General features: G+C 34.4%; 1 pseudogene; it reads right to left on the reverse strand.

Moving 5' to 3' along the window:
• Positions 1-22,232: 22,232 nt before the first annotated feature.
• Positions 22,233-23,263, reverse strand: LOC131400573 (glyceraldehyde-3-phosphate dehydrogenase-like; annotated as a pseudogene).
• Between the last annotated feature and the right edge of the window lie 367 nt (positions 23,264-23,630).

Genomic DNA, 23,630 nt, shown 5'->3' on the forward strand with positions numbered 1-23,630 from the left:
CATTCCATTCTCTCCTAGCCTGTAAGTTTTCTGCTGAGAAATCCGCTGAAAGCCTGATAGTGGTTCCTTTGTAGGTTATTTTCTTATGCCCTGCTGCCCTTAATATTTTTTCTTTGTTGCTGACTTTTGCCAGTTTTAATAGTATATGCCTTTGAGAAGGTCTTTTTGCATTGGTGTCATTAGGAGTTCTATTGGCTTCATGTACTTGTAAGTCCGGTTCCTTCCCCAGGTTTGGGAAGTTCTCAGGTATTGTTTCTTTGAACAAGCTTTCTGCTCCTTTCTTCCTCCCTTCTCCCTCTGGAATACCTATAGTCCTTATGTTGCTTTTCCTGATTGAGTCAGATATTTCCTGAAGAATTTCTTCATTTTGTTAAAATCTTAGTTCTCTCTCCTCTTCCACCTAAAGCATTTCTATATTCCTATCCTCTAAATCACTAATTCTGTCCTCCATAATATCAGCTCTATTTTTTTATGGATTCTAGATTATTTTTTATCTCATTAACTGTGTTCTTCATCTTCAGAATTTTTGTGTTTTTTTTTTCCAAAAGTTTCAATCTCTTTGGTGAAATATTCCTTCTGCTCATTAATTTTATTCCTGAGCTCATTGAACTGTCTTTTGGAGTTTTTTTGTAAGTCGTCGAGTTTCTTTTTGACAACTATTTTGAATTCCCTGTCATTTAGGTTGTAAATTTCTGTGACTTCAGGATTGGTTTCTTTAGACTTGTCATTTTCCTCCTACTCTGAAGTGTTAATGTAGTTCTTCATGTTGCTTGATGAATTGATCCTTTGCCAGTGCATTTGTGGTAATATCAGGCCACAGATTCCACCTGCCACCACTAAGTGGGGAGCAAAAGCTGTGTTTTCTGATCCTGCCCTGTCTGCTGGAAGTTGTGATGGTAGGGCTCCTCTTTGTTTGTGTACTGGCCACAGCCACTTGCTAGGTCACACAGGCACATGCAAGTGGGGCCTCTGTGCTTCACCAGTGGGTTGCTCTGGTGTGGGTCCACTGTGCTTGGCAGGGGACTGGCCGAGCTGGTGCACTAGGTGGGAGGGGAGGAGCAGCTCTGTGCTCATGGGTAGCTTGGCTGAGCTGCTGCACTTGGTTTGGGCTCCTTCACAGGGGCTATGCTGCACCGCTCAGTGAGGAGCATTCCATGGGCAGCTGCCATGGCACAGTGGGTGCTCCTATGTGCCGGGCTATCACTCCAAAAGTGTTTGCACACAAGCCAGTGTGTGCCCCTGCCTCATTTTACAGTCATACCGGCAGCTGTGTGAGGACCAATGACCTACATTGCTGCTGCCTGGGAGGAGGAGGGTTCTGTTCACCTAGTTCCACTGCTTCCCGGGGATCCAGTCCCCCCACCTTCTGATGTATAGCTGCGTGGATCTCTCAGATGTCCTATTGTGCTGTGTCAGGAATCCTCTGTTGGATGAATATCTGTTTGGTTGTAACTTAGAGGGGAGAGATAAAAACAACTCACTCCATTGTGATGCCAACATCCCTCTTGGAGTCTTGACTCAGTATATTTAAGATAAACCAAATAATATTTATACAAGTTCTATATAAAGAAAATACCTTTTCTTAAACACATGTAAGTGTGCTTGAATAACGGACACACACAGATATGTTCATGGATAGTAGATGCCAATTCTTCCTAAATCAATCTATAAATTAAATGCAACATTTCTGAAACTCCCCAAAGAAGTATATTTCATCACATCTTTCACTCGAAAAAGATAATTTGATGTCTTAAAATAGGCTTCAGTCTGGAGTTAATTGTGTTAAGTTTGCCACATTTCTTATACACGGGATTTTAGAAAATTTTATGCTTTAAAGAAATCATACATAATTCAACATATTATATTTACCAAGTGACAGACTTAGTATAAGCATTTTTGAATTTATTTTGTAGCTCGTAGTATGACTTCATTGACTCGTACTTTCCTATCTATGAGTACATAGAGAATAGTGTCTCCAAAGCTTGTAATCTGTTATTCTGGGCTGTAAGCATTATTTATGACTATTTTATATGTAATGCATTTTGGTTGGATTTCCACAGGAATAACGGATATTTTAATTTTTATATATTTGCAGTTTCCTTTCATGCGGTATGATGTTATTGAGACTTAGGATATTTCCAATGTGAAGAGAAATTGGACCTTTGCAATTTTGATTCAGCAAAAGAATACTCTTTTCCTATTCTATTTTCTTTCTGTTACAAAAATGTGATTGGATAGAAAATAAACCTGATCATTACCTTGTGTCTGAGGCATTTCACAGTATGGGATCTGGCTGCCAGAGGATGCAACTTATGGTCACTCTTTTGTATGAGAGCTGCTTGGCTACTTCTGAGCAGCAAGCTGGCCCTGGAAAGAACTTTATCAATTAAGGTTTACAAACTGTGGGGCTCCCTGTATGATTTAACTTTTACTTCTAGACTTTCAGGAGGATATGTACAGCCTTTTAGCAGAATCAATTTTTCAGTCTTGGATGAATCCATAACCTATGTGGGAGAATACCAAAGGAAGTAAGGGAAAATAGCATTTCTTCTTTGCATGCATCTACTGTTATTTCTGGATCACTGGTGACATTTTTATTGATTATACATTCTTAAAATAACCTGTGGAATTATAATGCTAGTAAGAACTCCTTGAGCAGAGATCAACACATGTGCATTATAAAATTGGCAGTCAAAGTTATTGGCTGCCCATTGATACAGATAGAGTTGGAATGATGGATATCTAGGTCTCTTTTTGGAATTTTCTGTTAATGATTAAGCCTTAGATTCATTTACTTATAAAATGTGATCACACTCATCAAAGCTCTTTTGTTCTCTGTCTTCATATCTTGCCCCCTGTGTGAAGAAAATGTACTAAAAGTTTCAAGTGGCAGTTTATAACACAAGACCTGTTAAGGCATAGGATTCAGACAGAGCTAAGACCCAGGAATCAATACTACACAGACAATTTAATGCTTAAAGATGGGGCCCAGATATTATTTAATATAATCCTCTCTTATTATTTTATTTATATTTTCATTTTATCTGGCTAATATTTTCTTCTTCTCTGAAGTATTATTATTATTATTATTTTATTTTTGCTGAGGAAGATTTTCCCTAAGCTAACATCTGTTGTGAATCTTCCTCTTTTTTTGCTTGTGGAAGATTAGCCCCAAGCTAACGTCTGTGCCAATCTTGCTCCATTTTGTATGTGGGTCACCACCACAGCATGGCTGATGAATGGTGTAGGTCTGCACCTGGGATCCAAACCCACAAACCCAGGCTGCTGAAGCAGAGCATGCTGAATTTAACCATTATGCCATGGGGCCGGCCCCTCCTCTGAATTATTTTTTACCTAGTCATTGTGTAAATTGAGACAGGTCACTTAAATGAATGTGAAACTGCCCTAGATCCATTCTGTGCTGAGAGATCAGAGAGCAAACTAAGAGATCAAGCCTAATAGACTCTTATGGAGCCTACTATGTATTGCAGTATCATGCTATTTCCCTAGCATTCCACACACTGCTTTGTGGTTATTCAATGCTCTATGATTTGTGCTGTATCATATAACAGTGAATGGTAGGATGATACGCCATGGCACATGTATACATTTTAAAATAACATGGAATTGTTTTCCTTTTACAGTTTCTTTTGGTTTAGTTGCCCTTTCCATCCACATTTTGTTGTTTAGGGAATCGAATTTTGCTTGACCACAATGCTTAGCTTGATACTCTGGCAACTTCTTGTTCTTAAACAGTTTATGATGAATTCAAACTAGAAGTTAACTATTCATCTATCGCTTTTGTCAGACCAATCTCAGAATATGCCTTTTTTGATAAGAAGGATTGATAATTTCATGTTGATGACAGCCCCCACAACTTCTAATCACTGTTCTATCCACTCCATTTCAACAGTGCTGTTGAAATTACTTACATTCTGCAATAGCAGCATTTAGCTTTTGAAGTTATGAAGCAAAATAATTAAATTGGAGTGTTTACTTTTGCTCAGTCTGGCTTTTTTCTCAGCAATTTTAGATGTTTTTAATAACAGAGTTCTACTGTTGCTCTGAATGCAGTGCTCTTTCTTTTGCAAGCCAAAGACAAGACTCTTTGATAATATGGCACTTTCATAAAAACAAATGAGACTATTCAATCTATGTTGCCTCATGCAATGTCTGCCATCAATATTTACTTGAATGATTCATTTAAGAGTTACTATGCTTTTGTGAAACTGATATTGCAGAAAGCCTGATTTGATGGTGGGACAGCATTTGAGATTGGTTGCAGGCAAGTATGCTCTCCTGACTCCATCATTGTTTATTGTACAACTACCTGGCTGCTGGGCTAAGTCAATGACCACCTTCAAAGGTCAACAGAAGTGATATTTCTCCTTGACAAGCACCAAAATATAGTGAATATCTTACAGCTGCCACAGGACAAAGAACAGGAATAACAAAAGCCTGTACACATTATTTATTGATCTCTTCATTTGCTTGGGCTCTTGCCTCACCCTAAATGCCCAAGAATGTATGTGTTTTCTTTTCTTTTGTCTAGGGCCTAGAATAGAACTATGTCATGTTGCATAACTATCACTGGGTGGTGAAGAATATAGTTATTCCTCTGGGATATGTGTATAACAAAACAATACATATAACAGTAAGTCATGTGTGTCTTAGCCAATTATTCTAATTATCTTGGGCTAAATCTAAAAGAAATTAGGTGATAAATAGGAAAAAATTTCAAAGACCATAAATTATTTCTTCCTTTTTTGAGTTTATGGAAAACTAAATTACAATTATTGTTTCTATTTTCTGATGTAGAAAATGCAGCTCAGGGAGTTTAAGAATTTTTTCATGTGCCTATAGTCAACCATTTCTGCATAGTCAACCATTCCAATTATTTAATGTGTATTTCTTGTTTGTGTTCTTACAAAATGTGTACTTTGCACATGCATTTGTAGTCTAAGTAAATGGTATTTCATTATGTATTGCATTCTTTTTCTTACTTTTGCTACCCAGGATTATGTTTATGTGTACATCTGATCCTAAATGCTTCTAAATGACGCACAGTACTCCTCTCCCTCATCTTTACCTATCTCTACCACAATTTGACTCTACCACTGATGAACTCTCTGATTCTTCCGACTCTCTGCTATCAAAAACAATGTATGCCATCTTAAGGACATATGTTATATTTTTTTACGAATATATACTTGGGAATGGAATTGATGGGTCTTTGGGTTACATCATTTATTTATAATTACTTAAGCCACAGGCACAAATTACTCAAAGTTTTGTCAAGGACCTGATGCTAGGAAACCCTGTCTTTTTTGATTGGAAGTGGGGTAGGTAGAGGAAGTAACTTTTGATTTGCATTTCTATTTTATTAATAATTGATTGTTCATTTATGTTTTCTATTTTTTTGGAATTATTTTGGTTATTTATTTGTTTGTTTCCTTGCATCACCATCTCATGCACAAATTTTCTTCCTATTCCCCACATAACAGGTAGCCATTTAATGTGTTTCTTTTCTTTAATTATTTGGATGTGTTCTCAAAGAATGAATAGTGTTGTTTTCTACATATTTTTATTTACCTGAATGGATTTCATCTCTCTCCTTTTTTTATATTTTTTCACTAAGCAATATGCATTTAATATCTGTTCATGTTGCTATGTGTACACCTAATTTGTTTCTTCTAAATGACATATCGTATTTTACAATGGGGACCCATCCCACTTTACGTATCCACTCACCCAATAATAAACATTCAGTTGCATCAAACTCCCAGCACCACAAATAACATAGTAAAGAGTGTACTAATATAGATACTTTTATGAACCTATGTGAACCTTTCTTTGTGTTATATGCCCAGAAGTGTAATTGCTGAGTTACAGGGTGTATATATATACACACACACACACATTTGATTAAATAGTGCTAGGTTATTTTCTAGAATATCTGCACCCAGTGTACTCTCCCACTAGCAGTAACTGAGAATTTTTATGTCCCCACATTTCTGCCAATATTTGCATATATCCAACTTTCTGCATTTTTTAGTCTAATAGGTATTAAGTGATACATCAATGTTTTAATAGGCATTTCTCTGATTATTAATGTTTGAACATTACTTAGCATGCTTGTTAGCCTTTGGAATTCATCCTCCCAATGTTAATATCCTTTGAGTATTTTTCTACTTTCATTCTTGTGTTTTTATTGTTGAATTTTAAGAGAATCACATATATTCTATATATTAATCCTATGTTAGTTTTGGACATTGCAAATAAAGTCTCCTATCATCTATTAACTTTGTCCATGATACCCTTAATTGAACAGAAATGAAATTATCAAATTTATAAATTTAGCTTTATTTTATGTGCTTTTGAATTTTGTTGTAAGAAGATCTTCCCCAGACCTAGAGACCAAAATGTTCTCCTACATTTAATATGATTAACTTTACATTTTTTGGTTTCGTATATAGACCTTCAATGAATCTGTAATCCATCTCTTTAAGTGTATTAAGAGATACAGGTTTATTTTTCTACTTATAGTGAGATAGATTTCCCTACATAATCTCCTATACTGCTCATTTTTTCCCTTTTGCTTTGTGGTGTCAATTTTGTCATTCATTATGTCATAGTCACATTCTTACACACATGTGAATCTATTTATCTCTGATTTCCTTATTCTGTTCCATTGGAGCGATATGTGTTCTTGTACCAATACTACCCTGTGTTTATTACGATGATTCTGTAGTTAGTTTTAATACATTAGGAGGCAGGACTCTTTAATTTCTTCTTTTTAAGATTGACTTGACTACTTATAAATCTCTATTTTTTCCATATAAATTTCACAGTAATTTTATTATTATTAAAACGCAACTGCAATTTTTATTGGGATTGCACTTTGTTTATAGATTAATTTAGTGAGAATTGATGTTTTTAATATTGAGTCAACTCATCCAAGAGCATGGTATGCTTTTCTCTTTATTTAAATTATTTTAGTACCCATATATCCTAATCTAAGTTAACTCCTAGATATTTTATAAATTTTTACTGACAATGTGAATTATATTTTACATTTGATTATATTTATTAATTCATTAGTACTGGTATAGATAAATGCTGTTAATTTATATAAGTTGTTCTTTTGTCTGGCAAACTGATTTCCTTATTATTTCTAGTAGTTTGTATATTCATTCTATTGTTGATTCTGTTTACGTGATCACAGCAACTGTAAATAATGACAGTTTAATCTCTTCTCTCTTATGTTAGTTTTTTCTTGTTGCATAACAAATTTCCACAAATTTAGTAGCTCAAGAAAACACCCATTTATTATCTCAAAGTTTTGTGTATTAGAAGTCCTGGCATGGCTTAACTGGGTCCTCTGCTTAAGGTTTTACAAGACTAGAATCAAGATGTTAGTTGGGGCTGTAGTCTCATCTGAGGCTCCGGGTCCTCATCCTGGCTGGTGTGGATGTTGGTGGAATTCATTGCCTTGCTGCCATAGGGCTTACGGAAACTTGCTTCTTCAAATCCAGCAGGTGAGTCTCTGGCCTCTAGATCATTTATTGAAGGAGTTGCTTGATTTGGTCAGGCCCACTCAGGATAATCTCTCTTTTGATTAACTCAAAATCAACTGATTTAGAACCTCGATCACATCTCCAAACCACTTCACATTTGTCATAGAGGGTAACCTAATCACTGGAGTGCTAGCCATGATATTCACAAGTCCCGCCCACACTCGAGGAGAGGATTATATAGGGCATAGATCATTGGGAATCATTTTAGCTTTCTGCCTACCATACTTCCCAATCCTTAAATATTGTAAACCTTTTTTCTTCACTTATTATTTTGGCTACTATATTAAATACTAGTGGTGATGATGTGGATCCCTTTCCCAATCTTAAAAGAAATGAAACTAAAATATTTCCATCAAGCAAAAATCTGTTATAGGATTTTGTTATATAATGCTTACCAAGTTAAGGACAAATGCTTCTATTTTAAGTTTGCTAAAAGTAATTGTCATAAATTAATGTTAAAATTTATTATGTACCATTTCTGCATCGATTAAGATAAGCTTATAGTTTTTTCTTTAGTCTAATGATGGCACAAATTATACTGATAATATTTTCTCATGTTTTCCTAGATTAAACTCTTCTTGATCTCGATATAATTTTTAATACGTAGTTGGATTTAGTAGCCTAATGTTGTATTAGGACTCTTGCATCTAAATTTGTAAGTGAAATAGACCTATATAGTAACTTTTCTCTTATATTACTCTCCTTTTGTTTTGAAATCAGGAATACTTTAGCATCATAAAACTCCATGGACTTTTGATATGCTTCTAAAGCAACTTATATTAGGCATAGTTTAACTGATTCTTGAGATTTCAATAGAGTTCACATGTAGAACCATTTGGGTAATTTTTTTGGTGGGGAAGATTTTGACTAGCAATTCACATTTGAAATACATTTTTCAAGCTCTGTAGATATTCTTGTGCCAATTTTGACATTAATCACTTAAGGTAAGTTTTCAAATTCAGTTTAAGTTTAGTTGTTCATATTAGCATTTTATCATTTTTTTTTTAGTTTTCATGCTTATATTTATCACCTTTTGTCATTCTATATATTGTTTGTATAACTTTTTCTTTTGTTTTTAATCATTCTTAAGTGTTCTATCTTATGAATAGTTTTAAAGAAAATTGATATTATTAAGCTTCTCTATTCTTTTTTATTGATTTCTGCCTATGTTTTTATTATTTCTTTACTTTGTATTTCATTTTCTTTGCTCTGTGGTACCTTTTACATATGAATATTTCATTTACTGATTTTTAGATTTTTTTGGCCTGATAAATATATTTGAAGCTATAAATTTCCCCCAAGTACTAATTTTGCCATAAACCTCATTTTTCCTAATTTTTTATTGTGATAAAATACACACAACAAAATTTACTATCTTAACCATTTTAAGTGTACAGTTCAGTGATATTAAGTACATTCACATTGTTGTGTACTCCATATTTTGGGATGTAACATTTTTATTGTCAATCAGTTCTAAACATTGCTAAATTTCCTTGATAATCAGTAATGTTATTAATTTTCCCCAAATATGGAATTATACACTTTTTCTATCTAATTAATTTTGTTACATTATGGCTAAGGACCATATTAATCCTTTGGAATTTATAAAGGCTTCTTTTGTGGCCTGATATATGATCTAATTTGGAAATGTTCCACATGTACTAGAAAAGAATAACTGTCTTTTTCTGTTGAGTTACAGAGCTCATTATGTGTATTCTACTAACTAGAATTTACTAATTATTTTGGTTTTTGATGTCTCTGCTTATATTTGTCTGTATGCTTTGTCATTTTCTGAGAAGGTTATATTAAAATTTCCAACTACAATCGTTGCTATATCTATTTCTCAGTACTGTTGTTTTAAAGCTCTCAAACTTTTCAACCAATGAACAAATATAGTTTCACCTCTGTTGATATTAAAGGGGCACCTTAAAATGCCTTTTCACAATTTCAGGAAGGGTAATGCTTTCCTGAAAATACTTTTTAACTTTTAAACTTGTAAACTTACAAGAAAGTTTCAAAAATAGTACAGAGAGTTCCCATGTAACCCTTCACCCAACTTCCCCTAATGTAATGTGTGATATAATCAGAGTATACGTATCAAAACCAGGAAATTAACATTGGTTCAAGACTATTTACTAAACTACAAACCTTACTTCAAATTTCACAAATTTTTCCAGGCTCCTTGATCCAGCCCAGAATCCCATATTGCATTTATTTGCTATTTCTGGTTTGTCTCCTCTAACCTGTGACAATTTATCAATCTTTCCTTTTCTTTCATGACCTTGACAGTTTTGATGAGTATTGGTCAGTTATTTGGTAGAACATCTCTCAATTTGAGTTTTTCTGATGTCTTCTCATGATTAGATTAAGATTATGGATTTTTTTCAAGACTATCACTGAAATGGTCTTGACCTCAGTGCATTATATTAAGTGGTTCATAATGTCAATAGTCTTATTACTATTGATGTAGAACTTGATCACTTGGTTAAGTTAGTTCTTGTTGGGTTTCTCTATTGTAAAGTTACCGTTTCCCCCTTGTAATAAATAAAAGTCTGGAGGAGATACATTGAGACTATGCAAGCAGCCTATTTCTCCTCAAACTTTCTTCCACTAGTTTACAGTATTTATGAATCTTGTCTTCAAAAATTACTACTGCAGTTTCCCTAATGATGATCTTCTTTTTCCTTCTACACTTGTTAATTAAAAGTTTTTTGCATGAAAGAATTGCCCCTCTTGTCCACTTATTTATTTATTTTCTTATTTATTTATATTAGTATCAACTCATTAGTATTTATTTTATTCTATTGTCTAAAATTCAACACTACCATTATTTATTTTCTTGCTCAATTTGTTTCAGCTTTGGTCTTTAGGATATCCTTCAGGTTGGCCCTTGTGTCTCTCTGACAAGCCCTTGTGTTTTTTGAGCACCACATGATATTCCAGGGACATCATGCTTTCTCTTGCCCCAGCTTTAGAATTAACCACATCTCCAAGGAGAAAATTTTATTCTTTTCTTGTATAAACATAATGTAATTTCTGAATTGCTATCCCACACCCCTGTGAGAGACACATTTACTAACTAGATTCCAGCATTTATGTACATTCTTTTTGTCTTTAGCCTCACAGGATCTGGTCAAGATATTGTTTTCCAGAGTTACTTAGATCTTTTCTTCCCCACCCACTTCAGTATGGCTAATTTATTTGTTTTTAATAGAGGTGGGTTCTTCTTTTGCTGTTTATATTCCATTGTTTTTTTCATTTCACATCCTGGTTGGTTTTAACTGTTGTTTTTTTTTAGTATTTGAACTTTATGTGAAACACTAATATAATTTTAAGATTGGGAGATATAAAACAGTTATACTCAGAGAAGTGTCACACCCTCCTCATGTTTTCTACTTTGTAGCCTTCCTCCCCTTATTCCCACCTCTTTCCCTTTCCCACTCAAGCCCAGCATATAACCCATCTCTTTAGCGTCTTTTAAAAATCCTTCCTGTATTTCTTTTTCACAAATGTACAGATACATGTGCATTTCCTTATATACACTTCTTTCTTACATGAAGGGTGATATTTTCCTTATGATTAGATGATGACTATGGGTTTTTGGAAGTAATGCCACAGAAATGAAGTTACCTCTTCATCTCATTGTATCAGAGAATACATGATATCAACATGATTGATCACTGGTGATGTGATGTTAACCTTGATCATTTGGTTAAAAGTGTTTGTCATGTTTCTCCACTCTAAAATTACTATTTTTCCCCTTTATATACTCTTTTCTATGGATGTAAGGCTAAGTCCATCCCATACTCAAGAGTGTGAGAAATTAAGATCTAACTGTTGGGAGAGTATTTACTTATATTACTTGGAATTTTTTCTAAGGAAGCTTCCTTCTACTCCACTTATTTATTTATCCAATAACATATTTATGTCAGTATGGGGTAATGTATATTTATTTTATAGTTTGGATTATAATCCAATATTATGTTATTTATTTGATGCTCAAAATAAATTTATTTTTATATAATAAAATATAAATATATTTAATAATGTGTGTATATAATACAATATATAATGATATGTAACTCATCTTTTATATAATAAAATATAAACATAATACATATTTTTGTATATAATACTATGTTATTAATTTTATTGTTCTCATTTTAGCCATTGGGACTCCTTTCAGATTGAACCTGTGTCACTTTGACATGCCCCTATTGTCCTGTTTCTTGAGCACAATCTTGTTTTCTGGCACTACAAAATGTTCTAAGCTCATCTTGTCTTTCACCTGTTCCGGCCTTAAAATCAGCCATTTCTCCAAGGAGCTCTGGTTTCTTTAGTTGGAAAGTGGTATTTAGAAACTGAGATCTAGACACAGAGTGTGCTTTGCTACAGGGTTGTCATTCTGTCTAGGTCCTCTCGACAGACAGAGCTAGGAAATATTTGTATGTATACTAACTCATGCTTATATCCTTTTAAAAATAAGCTTAGTTCCCTGTTTTCCTATTTAACCTTTTACTCTCTGGTTTGGTAGTATGGATTTCTGGTTTGGTAGTTTGGATTTTTGTTTGTTTGGTTGGTTTTGTTTTTGGTTTTCCCCTCAGTGGTCTTTAAAATCCACATATACTGGACAACTATCAGCATTTTCTGTTTTATTTTCCCTCTCCCTTTGCTTTTTTAGAGGCATTATTTTAATTTTTCATAATATACAACATTTGTAAATTAGCTTTCCACTCTTATCTCCAACTAGGTTTAGTCTTATATGTACATTTTTGTTTTTAAATACTAAGCATTAGTCCTTTTGCTGAAATTATCCCTCTCATCACTTAATTGTATGAAATTTATCCTCTAATAGATTCTTCAAGAAAGGCTGATGGGTGCAGAATTTATTAAGTCCTTTTTTTAAAAAGTTGTTTCCAGCTTTATTGAAATATAATTGGCAAATAAAAATTATGTATGTTTAAGGTGTATAACATCATGTTTCGAAATATGTATTAATTATGAAATGATTACTACAGTCAACCTAATTAACACATCTATTGCCTCATATAATTACCGTTTTTTTTTTGGTATGGTGAGGACACTTAAGATCTACTCTTTTAGCAAATTTCAAGTATACAATACAGTACTATTACCTATAGTCACCATGCTGTTCATTAGATTCTTAGAACTTATTCATCTTATAACTGAAGGTTTGTGCCCTTTGACAAATCTCTCCTCATTTTCCCCATCTTGTCGCCCCTAGTAACCATGGTTCTACTCTCTCTTAAGTTCTTTTATGTTGAAAATTTTATTTCAATAACACTGATATTTAAAGGACACCTTGGCTGGATATAAAATCCTTGATTCACACTTTCTTTGTTAAATGGTTTAATATTTTAAATAAACTTTATATTTTATTGTAGTTTTAGATTTACAGCAAAATTGTGAAAATAATAGGGTTCTTACAACTCTATACCCAGTTCCTCTGTTATTACATCTCTCAGTAGTATGGCTTATTTGTCACATATAATGAGCCAATATTGATATATTATTATTCTAAGAAGTCCATACTTTATTTGGATTGCCTTGGTTTTTATTTAATGCCCTTTCTGTATTCCAGGATCACATACAGGGTACCACATTACATTTAATTTTCATTTCTGCTTAGGCTCCTCTTGGTTGTGATAGTTTCTCAAAATTTCCTTGTTTTTGTCTGCACAGGACATTTTTCTTTTCTCTTACACTATGTATTCAAACATTTATTTATGTAAATATGGACTCATGGATATTTACTTTATACTTTGGGTTATAATCCAATACTGCTTTATTTATTTTGCTGCTCAAATTATTAAGCTTTGACAACTGTGATCTTTTTCAGTTGGCTTCTGTGTCCCTTTGGCATATTTCCATCAATGTGTGTGTGTGTGTGTGTGTGTGTGTGTGTGTGAAAGCGAGAGAGAACAAGAGAGTGAGAGGGCAAGAGAGAGAGCATTTCCTTACTTTCTGACACTACAAGATCCTGCAGTCTCAAATTAAATATTTTCTATCCCAGCCCTACAATAAGCCATTTTTCCGAAAAACCCTGTTTCCTTTTATTGAAGAATGCTTTTACTGGGTGCTAGTTGTGCTCCTTGCTATGAATGTCATTGTTTCTAGGTCTTCTTCACTGACAGAGCAAAGAAATGTATGCTTTTCTACCAACCCATGCATATACATGTACCTATAGATATTCCTATCTGTAAGTGTCCAGATCTATATTAAAGCTAAGCATGAGTCATAACGATGTCTCCAACTCCAATCCATTATCACATGGATAATTCTAGCCTTTGCCCCTTGCTGGTCTATAACAGAGAGAAATCTGACCTCATCATCTGCCATCCATTTACTCAATTGTTCAATTCCAGTATACATGGATAGCAGTTTCAGAATTGTTAACCTATTCCCCCAGGGGAAACAACTTTATTAACTAGATTACAGTGCTTATATACAGTTTCTTTTGTCTTTAGTTTTACTGACTCCACTCATTTACAAAGTTACCTAGAATAGCACTCCCTCCTACCCCCTTTAGTGAGGTTGTTTCATACATTTGCAAGAAAGTTAGATTCTTTTCTTACAGCCTGCATTCCATCCTGGGATCTCCTAACCTCTTAAATGATTTTTAAAACTTATATGTTAAAGTTTAATATTTTTACTGTAAAGTTCTATGAGTTTTGAAAAATGCATAGTGTCATGTATCTGCCATTAAAGTACCATACTGAATAGTTTATCTGCCCTAAAAACAAGTCCCCTATGATTCCCTTATTCAACTCTCCCCACGCCAAACTCATGGCAACCACTGATCTGTTTACTATTTCTAGAATTTTGCCTTTTCCAGAATGTCATATAAATTGAATTATACAATATGTAGCCTTTTTAAGATTGGCTTCTTTTACTTAGCAATGTGTACTTAAGATTCATCCATGTCTTTCGGTAGCTTTATAGTTCATTTATTTTTATTACTTAAGGGTATTCCATTATGTGGTTGTAGCACAGTTTGTTTAACCATTTGTGTACTGAAGGATATCTTCGTTGCTTCAGATCTTTAGAGATTTTGAATAAAGCTGCTATAAACATTTGTGTGCAGGTTTTTGTGTGGACTTAAACTTTCAAATCAGTTGAAACCTAGGATCATGAGTGCTGGATTGTAGAAGACTATGTTTAGCTTTGTAAGAAATTGCCAAATTGTCCTCCAAAGTGGTTGTATAGTTCCATTTTGCATTCCCAACAGCAAAAATTGAAATTTCCTGTTGTTCCATGTTTGGCTGCCATTAAATTTTTCCATATATTTAAGTGCTTCGTTTAGTATGTTTAATCCTTTTTGCAGTGTAGACTTACAGTTGTATTGCTTCGAGTGTGTTTTTCAGGATTGGTTAACTCAGTTGATGAATAAAATTTTATTTCCTGATTTTGTAAATATTTCTCTATGGATATTATTTTCCTCTTGTTCATTTTTATTGCATTGGAATGATTTACAATATTCCTAGTCTAATGTTGCCCTTTATTGTCATTCTAGCAAAGTCCTTTAATAGTGTTCTTTTTGTCAGCTTTGTTTTGTTTATTTTGATGGTACGGGAAGGCTTGTGAATGTTGTGAATCCTTGATTTTAAGTTTATCTTGCATTTTTCAGAACTTTAAAATTTCCATTTTTTTCTCCTTTTTCCTTTCATCATCCAATTGTCATGGAATATTTTTTCCTTCCTTTTAGCCTTTATTCTCCCCCAGAAGCTAAGGTATTATAAAACTATCCATTTAAATTTCGTGTAGTTCTATAAATTGCCTCTGGACTTTTAAATCAAGTTTATTTTGAAATTTCTTACCTGTAGTCCTTACTCTGATCTGCCCGGATACTTTCCCACTGTATTTAGATTTAGGGTTGGTTTAATCTTTTAGGTGCATATTCCAAATCACCCTTGGGCCTCTTTGCTCACCTCAGATCTCAGCTTTTCTCAGTTTGCATTTGCTCCTCACAAAGCCCTGTTGCAGGGCTGAGGTGTGGGGGCATGAGTGTGAGTGACTGTGTGCTAAGTATTGTTGATTTTCCCTGTTTTTCCTCAAAGCCATTTTGCAGTTTCAGCATTCTCTGTCTTGAAGTAATGCTGAGGTATGATTTTGGTGTAAAATGTTTATAGTTCTGAAATTATTTCATATAGTTTGGGAAGGAAATTTTGGGAGTTGGTAACTCCCATTCTCTTCAGCTACCTAGAAGTTTCAACTTTCTCTTTCTCTCTCTTTTTAACGTCAATTGCAGGATACTGAATTTTCCAGAGGTAACTATAAGATAAAGACTGTGGCTTAGTAGTTATGAGTGGAAGCCTTGGACTTAGGCCTGAGTTATAGTTTTGTCTTTTCTACTTCTCTTGGGCAAGTATTTTAACCTGTGTAATCTATTTTATAATGTTATTGTGAGGATCAAATAAGAAGTACCAGGTGTAAGGCATGTCATATTTAGAAGTTTATTGAATATCACAGATAAAAAGAGAAGATATTAGTAATAATCAGACATTGCCGTGAAGAATAAAATCTGTCGAAACTAATTTTCTTCTAGTAGATGCTTAACTGAAAAAATGTGGAACAGATTATTGAGAAAAAAAATAGGCTAATTTTTCCATTCTATGACTTTGGAGTCAATATTTACAGAAAAATTGACCAAGAGAGAATTTTAGAACTTCTTCTTATCCGATTAATGTTGTGGGAATGAAATGCGGTAAGTTTTACAAAGGGCCTGTTAACGCACTGCTTGTGTGTAGATAAATATATTCCTACATTTTCTTGTCCTAAAGCATTTGAAATTATCATCATTTTGCTCTACTACTTTTATTTAAATTATTCTTTTATTCATGTAGTAAGGAAATAAGGAAAGTTCTAGTTCCACAATTTTGCTTTTGGTTCACTAATAATTTATCCATTAAAATATTTTTTCTCACAAATCCAAGCTTTGTAATTAGTATTGCAGAATTTTAAATTTCAGTCAATCTTTTTCTTCAAATTTACATATGTTTTGATCATTCCAAATAATATTTGAGTTGAAAAATTCTTGATCTCTTGGGAATGTATATTTTATGAATGATGGTTATCCAGGCTACTTGAAGCATAAATTTTTTCTGGATATACAAAGCTACTTAATAACATAGAATTTCATGAGATATCAGTACTCAGTTTCTGAAAAGAAAAAAGCAAATATTTACATTCAGCTGCACCAGCACACATGTGTTAAATTATGAATCAAAACATGAAAGTTTTATAGGGTAGTCTACCATAAAGTTTGACTGACATGTCTGGTATGTTTCATATAAATTAAACTGGTGCTACTAAATGCTCACGACCCTAAGTTAAGGCTTTATTGCCTGCCCCATGTAGATATACCAAAGTACTCCAATGTGTTCTTTGAATGCAGCAGGAAGAAGATAATTCTATAGGATATTGTTAAGTAACTTACTAAGTCATGGCATTGAAGGGCAACTGGGCAAAATTGTGAAGAGAGTAACACTTTGATATTAATAGCTTCCCCTTTTTTGCCCACCTAGCTTTCAAATCATGCTACCAATGACCTCATGATACCTGCTTTGTGCCAAAGTTCCTACGGTAAACTAACCTCCCACAGAAGAATGCCATAGAAGAGCCTGAATAGGGGCACACTTTTAATGAATGCATGTTTATTAATAAGAGCACAACCATACTGGCAGGGCTTTTTTTTTTTTTTTTTTGGTGAGGAAGATTCGCCCTGAGCTGACATCCGTTGGCAATCTTCGTATTTTTTCACTTGAGGAAGATTAGCTCTGAGCTAACTTCTGTTGCCAATCTTCCTCTTCTTTTGCTTGAGGAAGATTAGCCCTGAGTTAACATCTGTGCCAGTCTTCCTCTATTTTGTATATGGGTTGCTGCCACAGCATTGCTTGACGAGTGGTATAGGTCTGCGCCTGGGATCGGAACCCTAGAACCCGTGCCACCAAAGTGGAAGGTGCATAACTTTACCCAGTCGGCCACCGAGCCAGCCCCAATCCTTGCACTTTTTAAAGTTACATTTTATTTCAATTAACTGGAGCTGTTTCAAATGAAAGGTCTGGTCTGATTTGCTGCTAAGCTTTCCCTGTTGCCCTTTAAAAATGCCAAATGAGAGGGAAAAAAAAACAAAAAGAAAATCTATGCAATGGGAAAGAGTTTAGGGGAAGCTACTGGCTGGCGGCGTGAAAAGTCAAACATCTAGTTTCAGAACTTTAGTAGAGACTAACACCACATTTAAACATACCTTTACTTTTTTTAAAAGATACATTAATGAGAATTCTGTTTTATTATCTTCCCTAAAGAAAATATTTTCTCTCTTAAACTAGGGAACTATGTAAGCACCTGTAAGATTTAGCTAAATCTGTGCCACTAACTGCCTCTACTAAACTACTGCATAAAACCAGAAATATACTCATTAAATATAGCTGAAAATCATATCATTAGCATGGATATTTCAAGCATGAATTACCTTATCCAAAACAAAATAAAGACCTTTCTGCATGCAATTTATAATGTGCAAATGATCTAGATCAAGAGTATATATATATAAACAACTTGATTAAATTTTACATATGTATTTGTAAAAATTTATCAAACTGTTTACTGAAGATATGTGTACATTATTATTTATAACATTTATATCAATAAAGAGTAAATTTTAAAAACATAGGTAATAAATATCTATATATATATACATCTCTCTCTATATATTTTTTCTTGCCTATTTAATACAGATTTCTTAATACAGATATTTAAAGGGAACTCTGCATCACCCTGGCAACCATATCAACACACAGAATGAACGAATGACTACATATGCCTAAACAGTTTTTGCAGGTTTGCACATATATTGAGCATTTACTGTTAGAGATTGGCATACCAAAGGAAGGAGAGGCTGTGGGAGCAGTCTGCCCCGGTGAAGAGAAAGATTTTATCACTGATGTTATTTAGAATTGCTGGTGCATGATGATATTAAAAACAACAGCAACAATTTTCAGGAATTTTATCATTGTTTTTAAATTCTCTAAAAGCAATGCACTCCATCTGTGCCTCCTCCTGGAGTGGACCACTTCCACTACCCTGTACTTTGGTATCCCACTGCTGTTAGAAGTTGTCTTTAAGTAAGTCTCCACTTAGGACATAAACTTCCACAAAATAATGATTCATTCATACATCTTTCAAGATCATCTAAAACAAATTTCTGCTAATACTGGACATTTTCACATATGCTAAAATCTATTATTCAAAACTGAAAAAAAATATGGAAAAAATCAATAGAGCCTCTTAAAAGTGGCATGAGGGGCTGGCCCAGGGGTGTAGCAGTTGGGTTTGCATGCTCCACTTCAGCAGCCTGGAGTTTATGGGGTTGGATCCTGGGCACCGACTGGCGCACCGCTTGTCAAGCCATGCTGTGGTGGCATCCCATATAAACTGGAGGAGGATGGGCACGGATGTTAGCCCAGGCAACCTTCCTCAGCAAAAAAGAGGAGGATTGGCAACGGATGTTAGCTCAGGGTTAATCTTCCTCACAGAAATTTTTTTTTAACAAGTGGCTTGAATCTGACCATAGAAATGAGTAGTTATAAATATTGGCATGCTTATTTTGAAATTCACTTGATAAAATCTATTAAAATGAAGTGCCCTGGAAATTTCACTTGTGTAAATTTACCCCCATATGGTCATCTCCTTCATTAAAGTAATACTTAAATTGATTACAAACCTGTATCTCTCATCTCTTATATTTTGCATGTACAACATATTTAAAGTGGACCAAATGATGTCCCTAGCCAGATACCAAATTGAAAGGGCTATTATTAATTGGCCTCCTCTAGGGTCTCTATCTCTACCTATTCTCTGTTACAACTCTAATTCCAGCTGCTTAAAAACCTTACAATTCTTTTTCTCTCCAGAGGTTTTTGCTAGATTTTTGTTATGCCCTCTAGTCCTTGATCTAAAATTACTTTTGCACCAATGATTACATCCTCTCTTGCTTCTCAGAAATAAATGACATAGTATAAGGCTATTACTCCTTTTATCTGGAGAAAATTGAAAAAGAATACCTCAGGGCCTGTTGGAGAAGTAGAGGGTTCAAATGTTTTTCATCAACATCACACACCCATACAGAACGTGAAGAGGACAGTAGTGATATTTTATTGGGGGTAATAGAAATGTAGAAAATATAATTGTTAATTGATGATGGGATAAAGGCCAATGATCACTAGAAAATAAGATGAAAATTTATTTGTATTTTGCGTTTCATTTCTTAAATTACTATTAAAAGAATGAAAAAAATTCCATCTGGTTTATTTAGTTCTAAGAATATTAATATATAAATTACTGTCTAATAGACCAATATTATAATAATTTTTTATAAAGTAAAATACTCCAGATATTTATCAAGCTAAGGAATTTGGCATCTGAAAAATCTTGAACCCAACTTCCAACAGTATACAAAAATTAAAGTATATTAGAAACTGATAATTATACTTTGAAACTCTGGATGCAATTGACATAGGTAGTGCACGGGTAATGCTATTTGGAAAATAGAAGGGTAAACTATTCCTAAATTACATACACACATACATACACATGATAGATATAATTATTTTAAAAAATCAGTAAATACAACAAAATGTCAGCTATAAAAATTGAAAAGACTAAGTTGTAGAAAGAGGATTGAACTGACAAAGAAAGTGTGATTCTAGTAGAAGTTCTGTCAGTAACCAGCAAGATGATGTTGGGAAAGTTATTTAACCTGTTTGGCTTTCAAATTTCTTATCTGTAAATGAAAGAGTTCGAGTGGATGGTCTTTAAAGTCATTTTCAGCTCTCAAAATATATAATTTGATATTTGGCAACTGTTTGACCTATAGCAATTTATTTAAAAAGAGTCAGCTTTTTTTCTGTTTTTTCAAAAGAAAATTTTTGTTCATCTTAAATTTCTGTATGTTATCTATGGAATTTTTGAGCTTTTTAGGCATTTTGTTAATGAAATTCTGATATTAATATTCCAATGTTTAGATACCACAGCTTAGGTTAACTCCCTAGGGTTTAAGATAGTATTAAGGAGAACAAAGATGTTAACAAAATTCCTAGTAGCTAATCATCTATATCTTAGTTTGAACTGTGGAACACTACATTCAATTTTTTGGTTAAAGAAAAGATGACCACCTCCTTCCATCTGTGACTAGAGCCACTCGGTTTCATATATTCAATTCTGAAACCTCACAAGAGACGTGAAGGTAGCCTAACTACAAATTTTTCGTGTTCTTAGAGGTGGCATGGCTTCATTTTTCATACCCACAACCTTGACAATTAGTGATCTGACTTAAGTGTGCTTCAAGTTAGAAATAATATTAAACTAAAAATTTTCTTTATTAGCTATTAACTTTTTATTAAAGATAGGTCTTTCTCCTCTATATGTAAGAGAGGTGTGTTTTATCAAAATTTTAGCAAAATGTACATGTGTCTTTGAAATATTTCTCTTCCTAGATTTGGGTTAACGGAGCAAACATTTACTGAATGTCTACAAAAGCCAGGGGAGGCACCAGCGCTAAATGTATATATTTGTTATGACTCCATATTTTCTCTCTATCCATTGTATTAAGTTAAAACTTTATGAAGTTTCAATTGCTCTCTCTACTGTGAACATCAGTATTGGGAATCACAATTTTCCCAGCCATCCAATTACATTTAGAGCAGCAACTGATTCTTATTTCTACATCTCTGGATGATTTTAATGTGGAAACTTTATTCAAAGAATTGCATCTTTATACAACTTCTGAAGGATAGTATTCAAATTTTCTGGTAATTTTTTTTTTGGTAGACAAATATGTTTAGAAAACATCTTGAAGTTGTTAATAACCCCTCTTCAATTAGAAGTCACAGATTAGAATTCTGTGAGCATACTTATCAAGTGATTTCTCTTTCCCTCCGAGAGTAGTAGTATTTAGAAACAGAAACCCAAACCAAACCAAACAAAACATGAATATTTCACTAAATTCCAGGGATGGAAAAAATTTTGATGGTTATTGTCTCCAATTCTATATATCAGTGGTAATATGCTATTTTAGATCAATGAAAGTGACTTCTTTTGCAAATCCAGGCTTTAGGATTTTTCTTAATCAAGCAAGGTAGGATAATTAAATAGAAATACATACACAGACATCATAACAGCACAGGCTTTTGGAATCATATTTTGGTTATATTCTTTGATCTGTAGTTTTATAACTTCAAGTAACTTTTCTCAGCATTAGTTTTCTAATCTATAAAATGAAGATAATGATACCTTGTTCATTGTGTTATCATGAAAAGTAAACAAAACAAAATGTGTGTAGCGGAATGGAAATATATCATTTGAACAGTTGATAACAGAATTCCTTTTATGAAAGGAGCTATCTTTATTTAGAAAAAGTAAGCTATTTATTTATTTAGGTTGGGTACAGTATACTTTATTGATGGTACATGACATGGTAGGGCTCCATAAGTCTCTCCCCTTCTTCAGGGGGTCTGGGATGAAAACTGTCAAGGTTGGGAAATTCTCAGTGTGTTGGAGAATTAAGCTGGGGCAAGGACCCCCAACAGCTGAAGGCCTCTCTCGTGCTTTTGCTGGAGCTGATGGTCCAGGGGGCTCTTACTCCTTGGAGGCCATGTGGACCATAACGTCCACCACGCTGTTGATATAGCCAAATTCACTGTTACCGCAGGAAATGAGCTTGATGAAGTGGTCATTGAGGGCAATGCCAGCCCCAGAATCAAAGGTGTAAGAGTGGGTGTCATTGTTAAAGTTGCAGGAGACAACCTGGTCCTCAGTATAGCCCAGGCTGCCCTTTAGGGGGTCCCCTGGTGCTTGCTTCACCACCTTCTTGATGTTATTGTATTTGGCAGATTTTTGTAGGTAGAAGGTCAGATCCACATGTGACACATTGTGGATGAGGACACAAAAGCCGTGACAGTGAGCTTCCCATTCAGCTCAGGGATGACCTTGCCCACAGCCTTGGCAGTGCCAGTAGAAACAGGGATGATGTTCTGGGCAGCCCCTTGGCCAACATACCACAGCTTCCTAGAGGGGTCATCTACAGTCTTCTAGGTGGCGGTAATGGCATGGACAGTGGTTATGAGTCCCTCCACAATGCCAAAGTTGTTATGGATGACCTTGCCCAGGGAGGCCAAGCAGGTGGTGGTGCAGGAGACATTGCTGAATATCTTGAGGGAGTTATCATATTTCTCATGGTTCACACCCATCACAAACGTGGGAGCATCCACAGAAGGGGCAAAGATGATGACCCTTTTGGTTCTACCCTTCAAGTAAGTCCCAGTCTTCTCCAAAGTAGTGAACACACCAGTGGATTACACAACATATTCAGCACCAGCATCACCTCATTTGATGTTGGTGAAATCTTGCTCCTGGAAAATGAAGATGAGCTTTCCATTGATGACAAGCTTCCTGTTCTCAGCCTAGACTGTGCCGTCGAACTTGCCATGGGTGGAATCATACAGGAACATGTAGAACATGGAGTTGAGATCAATGAAGGGGTACACCGTGTAGTTGAGGTCAATGAAGGGGTCACTGACGATGACAGTGTCCGCTTCGCGAGAGTTAAAAGCAGCCCTGGTGACCAGGCACCCAATGTGGCCAAATCTATTTACTCCAATTTTCACCATCGTGTCTCAGGGACATGGCTGGTGCTGCATAAGAAGATACAGCTGTGTGTTGAATGGGGAAGAGGAGAAAGCCTAAATCACTTATTTAGCTTTGGAAGATAAGGTCCTGAAACCATGATTTAGAAAAGGACAGTAAGAAATAATTAACTTCTCTACTTGAAAAGTGAATATATTTTTGTGGGTCATTAGGAGAAAGAAGAGAGAGAGATAATCAATTGAAATTATACAAGTCTGAAATATGAAGAAATAGGTGGCTGGAAATGTTCAGTATCGAGGTGGCCAAAAGGCTCGTAAGAATAAAAATAACTAATTTTAAGTTCTTGATATTCTTGTGATGTAAAATTCTTCTACCTGCTTAAATCTTTAA

This window comes from Diceros bicornis, chromosome X (genome assembly GCF_020826845.1).
Source record: "Diceros bicornis minor isolate mBicDic1 chromosome X, mDicBic1.mat.cur, whole genome shotgun sequence".
Lineage (NCBI taxonomy): Eukaryota > Metazoa > Chordata > Mammalia > Perissodactyla > Rhinocerotidae > Diceros > Diceros bicornis.